This window comes from Micropterus salmoides, unplaced genomic scaffold (genome assembly GCF_014851395.1).
Source record: "Micropterus salmoides isolate LMB-PRFRI ecotype aquatic unplaced genomic scaffold, ASM1485139v1 Ms_hic_scaffold_1560, whole genome shotgun sequence".
In the NCBI taxonomy this organism is placed as follows: Eukaryota; Metazoa; Chordata; class Actinopteri; order Centrarchiformes; family Centrarchidae; genus Micropterus; species Micropterus salmoides.
The window spans coordinates 104-8,279 of NW_024040664.1; the positions used below are offsets into that span (position 1 = coordinate 104).

The window sequence follows — 8,176 nt, forward strand, 5'->3', positions numbered from 1 at the left end:
AAAAAAGACAGGCAGAAATAAATACCATGGGTGAAATAATAATAAGGTAAATAAATACAAAGGAAGAATAAACAGACAAAAATATTAAAACACACACATAAATAAATACATTAAAAAAATTAGTAATAAATAAAGTTGAATAAACAAATAATGTAATTATAACAAGGTGAATAAGTAAAGGCACTAATTAAAATGTAAACTTTATGTCTCCTTGTATAATTTAATTACTACCTACATTTATTTATTTACTTTATTTTTTTGTGTATTTAATTGGATGCTTATTTATTTATTGAGCATTTATTTATTTCTGTATTATTTCTGGCTGTGTCAGGATCGGTCCTCCATAAGGGTGGGAGAGTTATCAAGCACGTAAGTTTGGTTAGACATTCGAATGAGACGTCGCCGCCACGAGGGCCAGCGATCGGCTCGAGGTTATCTAGAGTCACCAAAGAGGCTGGGGCACCCGAGAGGCACCCCGCATGGGTTTTGGGTCTGATAAATGCACACCTCCGGAGGTCAGCGCTCGTTGGCATGTATTAGCTCTATAATTGCCACAGTTATCCAAGTAAAATTGGAGCGATCAAAGGAACCATAACTGATTTAATGAGCCATTCGCAGTTTCACTGTACCTGAGACAAGCACATAGACTGGCAGGATCAACCAGGTAGGTAAGCTGTTAAAGCCCTAGGAATAAGAACTTTTTTAATTTGAGAATAAAAAGACGTTGAAAGAAACATTACGACATTATTAGAAAATAGGGAAGGTGTCAGAAGACCTGGAGTTACAGGTTTCACCTACAAACTTCAGTTCTCACAGTTTAGGATGCTGAAGTGAAATCAGCTGTTCTGAAGCAGAAATCACAACCTCGTCCTCCAACACAGCGGCTGTATGTAACTCTGCATCCTTCACTGGCAGAACCTCGACCCTCTCAGGGTTTTTCGTGGCTCAGAAAGGGTCTCTGGGTAGGGGGGGTCTTTTATGTAAAGCAATGAGTTACCTGAAGACTGAAATCTGTGCATTTTCTTTCATAAAAAATCTCTGCACAACCTGGAGGAGTAGAGCTGTACGTTAGAAAGTATCATGTTAGATGATCTATTCAATTCAATTCAATTAAATTTTATTTATATAGCGCCAAATCACAACAACAGTTATCTCACAGCGCTTTTCAAAAGAGCAGGTCTAGACCGTACTCTGTGATGATATTTACAGAAGCCCAACAGTTCCCACCAAGAGCAAGCACTAGGCGACAGAGGCAAGGAAAAACTTCCTTTTAAGAGGCAGAAACCTCGAGCAGAACCATGGCTCAGGGTGGGCGGCCATCTGCCTCGACCGGTTGGGGGTGAAGGAGAGAGAGAGAGTGCAGGAGAGGAATAGAGAGAAAAAGAGGGATGTAAGGAGAGAGAGAGGGGAAGGAGGCAGCCTACACAATATACACACAGAGGTACAGACAGTGAAGGTGATGTTGCTATAGACTAACTAGACTGTTGCTATGATCTGACTCCAGATAGTTCATCAGTTGAGATTCAGCTGTTTCACTAATAAAACCATTTTCTGATTATCATTACCATGGACCGCAACATTGCACAGGCTACTGTAGCTTAGCATCAGTAGCCTATAATATTCATTCCAGTAGGACAAAACAGCAGTTTTATTTTTGTGGGTTGTTTTCAGTCATAATTTATTGTGCAAGAACAATGCTCTCCATGGGGCGATGGAGCAGTGGATAACTGTGTCCCTGGCGAGACTTTTCAGAGGCGTGCGACCTCTGACACGTGTAGACATTGTAAGTCGCTTTGGATAAAAGCAGGTTTATACCTGCAGTTGGTTTGTGCTGCACAGGAAACTGCTCCTTCAAAACAAGAGACTTGTTTTGCACAAGACAAACCAGAGCTGGACCACATGACGGAGACAGAAAACCTGGGGCGGCCCCTGGCAGATTTCTGTTAAACATATGTAACTAATTAGGATGCAGCGTGTGAGAGGAGAGGAGGCTGCTGGAAGGCAACGATGTCGTATTTAAGTTTGTTTCTGCTTGATAAATGGCTATTAAAATGAATTGGGAGAGCTTTTCTTACGCTTTCCCCCCCAATTATGATCATTTTGGAGCTGTTTTTTTGTCCTTAGGCGCTCGCTAAACTTTAGATCGGTGTGACGGTGGGTCACCAGGAGGAACCTGGCAGGCGGAGCTGAGGGAGGCGTTAGCCCAATTGTTAGACTCACATGTTGTCTCTGCAGTCGGAGGTTTCAGTCACTCTCCTTTGATCAGGTACTCGTAGATCTCAGAGTTCTCCACGCTCTGTGTGGGTACACGTTGACAGCGAGACTCTCCAGAGCGATCCACTTCACCGGCAACTTGGAGACCGAGCCCTGTCTGTAGTAATCTCCGCTGTAGATCTTATTGGAGAGGCCGAAGTCTGCGACACATGTCCTCACTCAGCCTGAAACACAGCAAACATTTCAATAACACATTCTGCTGCTGGACACAGTGATAATATCTCATGATATCTATTGCTCGTTTGTTTCTCCCTTGCTGCTGTGACACGGTGAACTCCCCCGTTGGGACAGAATAAAAGATTTGGACTTAAATTAATTGCAAACCTCATTTCACAGCCTAACAGTTATTATTTTATCAGTTATTGTTTTTATTTCACTTAACTGAAGTGTTTTTACACCCAGTGCTACTTAATTTACTAAAAAAACGTTGTTTTAGTTTAGTTTTAGTCTAAAATCACCTTTCTAATTACATGGTACATGGGCTACTATTGAAGTCTTTACCGGTTACTTTCGCTTCCAAAAAAACTCTGGGTTCCCGGGCACGTTGGGGTGAGGGGGAATGAACGGGTGGATAATATTGCAAAAGAGAGCTTAGGAAGTAGATGTCCATGTATTATTAGGGAGAGTGGAATTGACAGAAAAAATTAAAGAGGGCTTAATAAAAAACTGGCAGAGAGGCAGACACTACTTTTCTATACAACCCAAAGTTAGGAAGAGATGTTTATGTAACATTTTGTCCCGCATGGTAAAATGTGCAGGTTGAGTTGGGGCACTGTGGATTAAATTATTCTTTGTGCATTGTGGGGAAGCATGTTTCTGGCTTGTGTGAATGGGAGTCTTGAGACAATAGGGCATGTTTTCCTGGAATGCAGAAAGTATAGGGCAGAAAGAAATGTACTCTTTAATAACTGTCAGGACTTGGAGTTAAGGCTTTTTCGTTTTCTCTTTGTTTGGGCACAGTGACAAGCATAAACTGATCTCAAGGCAGTCCTTCAATTCTTGCATGACACAGGATTGTATGTAAGAATTTAGTTCAAACTTTGACCTGTGGAGGGCAGTAATACGCTCATAAGCGTCTACACTGCCGGAATCTTACAAAAGAAGAAGAAGAAGCCGCGCTGTGCGCACAGACGCTCAGTTGAAGATGGCGGACACAGAAGGAGGTGAGTCCACGTTTCTCTGCAAACATCTGCAAATCTTTACCTGGTTCTAGAGTGGACCTTGTTTTAGTGCATCTGGTTCCGGCTTTAGTGCACCGCGTCTCGTACTACTGGTTTTTAGTTTCCGTCGCGCGCAGTTCTTGATGTAATATCCGGTTTAAAGTTACCGAACTTTGTCCGGATCCGTGTTACCCAAGTTCTTAATCTGAACCCTGTGTGCGTTAGTTCGTCTCGGTTCGTGCACCTCCCCCGCTCTCTCAGGAGGTCCAAGTGTCACGAGTCTGTTAATGTGGGACCGCGTGCTTCCTGGCGGCTCACTGTTAAAGTACACTGAAAGTAAAAGTACTGCATGTTAAAGTACTTGTAGAAGTATAAATGCATCATGAGGTGAAGCAGGATTTTCATTAAATGGTGAGAAATGTAGTCATGGTTACCCAGAGCTGCTTGTTCTGTGGGGGGGGGGGTCTGGACCTGACTGCAGGTTTGATGACCGAATGTGTTTGCTCGTGTGTTTGCAGCATCAGTGAAGGAGACGAAGGCGGTCAGCGAGGAGGAAGTGGGGGTGAGTCGGAGTTCACCTGGCTGAGCTTCAGGTGCATTTGTTCAGACAGGTGACGCCGTGTGTTTGTGCAACAGGAGATCCAGCAGAGCGGAGACTTCATCAAACCAGAGGCCAGAGCCGCCTCGCTGGACACGTCGCAATGACTACTACTACTTACTGAAGGTGAGACTACGGCTCCCTGAAGGGGACAACATCAAAACCTGAAGTTTAGTCTTTAGCGTGTGAAGTGATGAACCATTTTATTCATTCTCTGAGCGGCCATCTTGTCGCGGTCTCCGCCTCTGCCCCCGTTCTGGGGGCCTCTCCACCGCGGTGCCGACGTCGTCTCGGCGTTCTGCCTGGCGATGACCGAAACTGCACAGAGAGCATGACTCGACGCGAGTGCCACCAAGACGACTTCCTGTACTGATCACATGGTGCTGAGACTTATAGCAGATTAGTTTAAAATACGAAAAATGTATCACTTTGGAACAACAAGCAGATAAAATATCAAACACGGGACGCATCAGTTTCAGAGCACGAAACTGACGGCGCTACCAAAATAAGAGCCTGGCTATGTGTTTTCCTGTCTTCATACAGAAAGTGAAATCTGATAACTTTCATTTTGTTTCCTGCAGAATTTTGATAAACTGAACATCCGGACAGCTCATTACACACCTCTGCCGCATGGTAGCAACCCTCTGAAGAGGAACATCCATGACTATGTCAGGTAACCGAGTGATGCTAAGCTAACATGCAAACAGCACTGTCTGGTAACCTTCAGCTAATGCTAAGCTAATAATGCTTGAATAGATGTTTATTCTGCTTCCTGTCAGGACGGGGTTCATCAACCTGGACAAACCGGCGAACCTGTCGTCTCACGAGGTTGTGGCGTGGATCAGGAGGATCCTATGGGTACTGGGACGCTCGACCCGAAGGTCACCGGGTTTCTGATCGTCTGCTTGGATCGAGCCACGCGATTGGTCAAGTCCCAGCAAAGTGCCGGTACAGTGACCACTTCCTGTTTCTGTAGACTAAGAAACGTCTCCATGTGGTATGTGAGCACACTGAAGCCCAGCAGCCCCCTCACTACTCTGTGTTTGTTGCAGGTAAAGAGTATGTGGGAATCGTTCGGCTGCACAATGCGATACAGAGCGAACACGCACTGGCTCGGGTAAGTCTGACCACTTCCTGATTGGATATTTTCTTGATTGTTCTGCTCTGATTGGCTGGCTGTCATGTAACCCTCTAAGCTCTGCAGGCCCTGCAGACACTGACGCTCTGTTCCAGCGACTGCTGCTTATCGCCGCCGTGAAACGTCAGCTGAGAGTCCGAACGATCTACGAGAGCAAACTGATCGAATACGACCCCGAGAGGAGGCTGGGTAAGATCACTGATCGGCAGTCACGTATCTAACGACTATTGATTAGGTTCATCAGTGACGTCACGGTGATGTCAGAGGTCACGTGATTCTGTGTTGCAGGCATCTTCTGGGTGAGCTGTGAGGTGGGAACTTTGCATCCGGACTCTGTGTGTTCACCTGGGTCTGGTCCTGGGGTCGGAGGTCAGATGCAGGAACTGAGGCGAGTCCGGTCTGGAGTCATGGGAGAGAAGGTCGGCATCACTTCCTGTTGACCTCAGATCCAGAGCGTGAACTGAGGGGAACAAACTCCGCCCGCTACACTGGTGTTAAACTAGGATGCTGGATCAGATGTTGGTTAGCTGACTTAGTCTTAACCTAATTGGAGGCGCGTTGGCATAAAAGTGATGTGTTCGGCCGCGCAGGTGTTTTTTCACAAAGGTCCTCAGTAACGCTGAGTACAGATGGCGTGTATTAATACTTGTCCTTAGTAACGCCGAGTAAAGATTGCGTGTATTAATACTTGTCGTCAGTAACGCCGAGTGCTGATGGTGCGTACTAATACATTTTTCTTAATAACGCTGAGTACAGATGGTGCGTAGTAATATTTGTCCTCAGTAATGCCGAGTGCTGATGGTGCGTATTAATACTTGTCCTCAGTAATGCCGAGTGCTGATGGTGCGTATTAATACTTGTCCTCAGTAACGCAGAGTGCTGATGGTGCGTACTAATACATGTAACGACTGACTTTCGCCTCCTTTTGGACCTCCTTTTATAGCTCTGTTTCTTGGATTCACATCATCTCTTGGCTCTTTCCTACTGCACCTGAGTCTTGGAAAGTCCCTGACTGCCTGCTCCTCCTCTCTGTGTCCTCTGCATGCACTCTGCTTGATCATGCCATTTCTTCCATAACCTGACTTTTGTGGAATAAACTGGTGTTTTTTGTGCTCTGTGCTAGAAACAGGACATTCTTACTGTGATGGACTATATTGATGTATGTTTTGTAATACAAATCTGCTTCTATATTTCCTTTGCAAGGTATTTTTGATGCTCCCTCCCTTTTCTCCCAAAGCACACGAACTTGCTCACACACACACGTGCCTGGGCAGTTAGATACAGAAAGGAGCGCATACACTCAGAGCTGTAGAGTTTTAACACTGTGATCCTAACTTTACACTATAAAATAATGATATAAACGCCGACTGCAGATGGTGCGTATTAATACTTGTCCTCAGTAACGCAGAGTACTGATGGTGTGTACGAATACATTTTTCTTAATAACGCTGAGTACAGATGCTTTGTATTAATACTTGTCCTCAGTAACGCAGAGTACTGATGGTGTGTACTAATACATTTTCTTAATAACGCTGAGTACAGATGCTTTGTATTAATATTTGTCCTCAGTAACGCAGAGTGCTGATGGTGCGTATTAATACTTGTCCTCAGTAACGCCGAGTATTAATACTTGTCCTCAGTAACGCCGAGTATTAATACTTGTCCTCAGTAACGCCGAGTGCTGATGGTGCGTATTAATACTTGTCCTCAGTAACGCCGAGTGCTGATGGTGTGTACCAATTTAAAATCTTGTTTCTTTTCATTGAAAGGGTCTCCAAGGTGACGGAGGAGTCATGTGAGTGATTGCTTCAGCAAAGGTAAACTCACCTGGTCAGACGACCAATCAGAAGCGTTTCTTCCCCAGGAGCTTCAGACGGGCTCGATGTGAAAATAAAGCTGACATAAATATCCACAGAGGCTCCTGATTGGCTGAATCTGTGAACCTTCAGGGCTGCTGACAGTTTAATTTACACCTAATGTTTAAATTGGTGCTCTAGTCAGAGGTGGGCCCTCCCACACCTGAGGGGGCTCACCTTCATGAGTGGGCGGGCAGAACGCCGCTGTGAGAGCACTTTGTCACAGCGACCACCTTTTCTGATGGTGTTTTTTTCTGACTTTGTGTTGGCTGACGAGTATTTGACCTTTGTGCTCTGCAGAGGAAGCGGGAGGCGGCAGAGAGCGACGGCGAAGCTGTGACGCCCGGCACGCCGTCTACAGAGGACGTGAAGAAAGAGAAGAGGGCAAAACTGGAGGAGGCGGGGCCTGGCGGTGCAGCCACGGAGCCTGAAGAGGAGGGGACGGAGCCTACGACAGAGGTGAGTTAACTTTGAGTTCAGCGTTCCCTCGTCATGCAGCGACCAACACGCCGGTCTCTGAGCACCCCAGTACACGATCCTATGAACCGGGTTGTCAGCCAATCACAGCTGACCTTTAAGTATCGATGTTGTTGTTGTTGGCAGATTAAATGAACGATAAGAAACTTTATCGATCGTCAGAGTTGTACAATGAGTAACGAGCTGTCATGTCCTGCAGGTCGAAAGTGCGAAGAAGAAGAAACAGAAGGACAGCGACGTGTCAGTAAGGATGCCATATCAGCAGGTGAACAGGAAATGGACTCTACCCACGTGACACCTGTCTGAACGCAAAGCATTCTGGGAGTCTAATAACAATGGACTGCACGGACGCAGAAAAAAAGAGGACTGTTTGTTGTTTTTTATAAAGATGTTATGTTTTTGCAGCTGTAAATACCTGAACAGGAAGCCTGTTTGTAATTTCAAATTAAAAGTTGTTTTCTGTATTTGAGTCTTGATGATCTTATTAAGGCTGCAGAAACATTTATTTTTGGATCTATATTTTGGTGCATTAAAGTTACATTTTATTTATATACAGCCGTTACCTCAGAGCGCTTCCAATAAAGACCAGAGGCCTGGACAACGAGCGGGGTTCAGCCTAGAGTGAACTGAGGGGAACAAACTCCGCCCGCTACACTGGAGTTAAACTAAGACG

The 8,176-nt window shown here is 45.3% G+C and overlaps 1 pseudogene; it reads left to right on the forward strand.

Moving 5' to 3' along the window:
• Positions 1–4,192: 4,192 nt before the first annotated feature.
• On the forward strand, positions 4,193–7,967 carry LOC119904811 (annotated as a pseudogene).
• Positions 7,968–8,176: the final 209 nt, after the last annotated feature.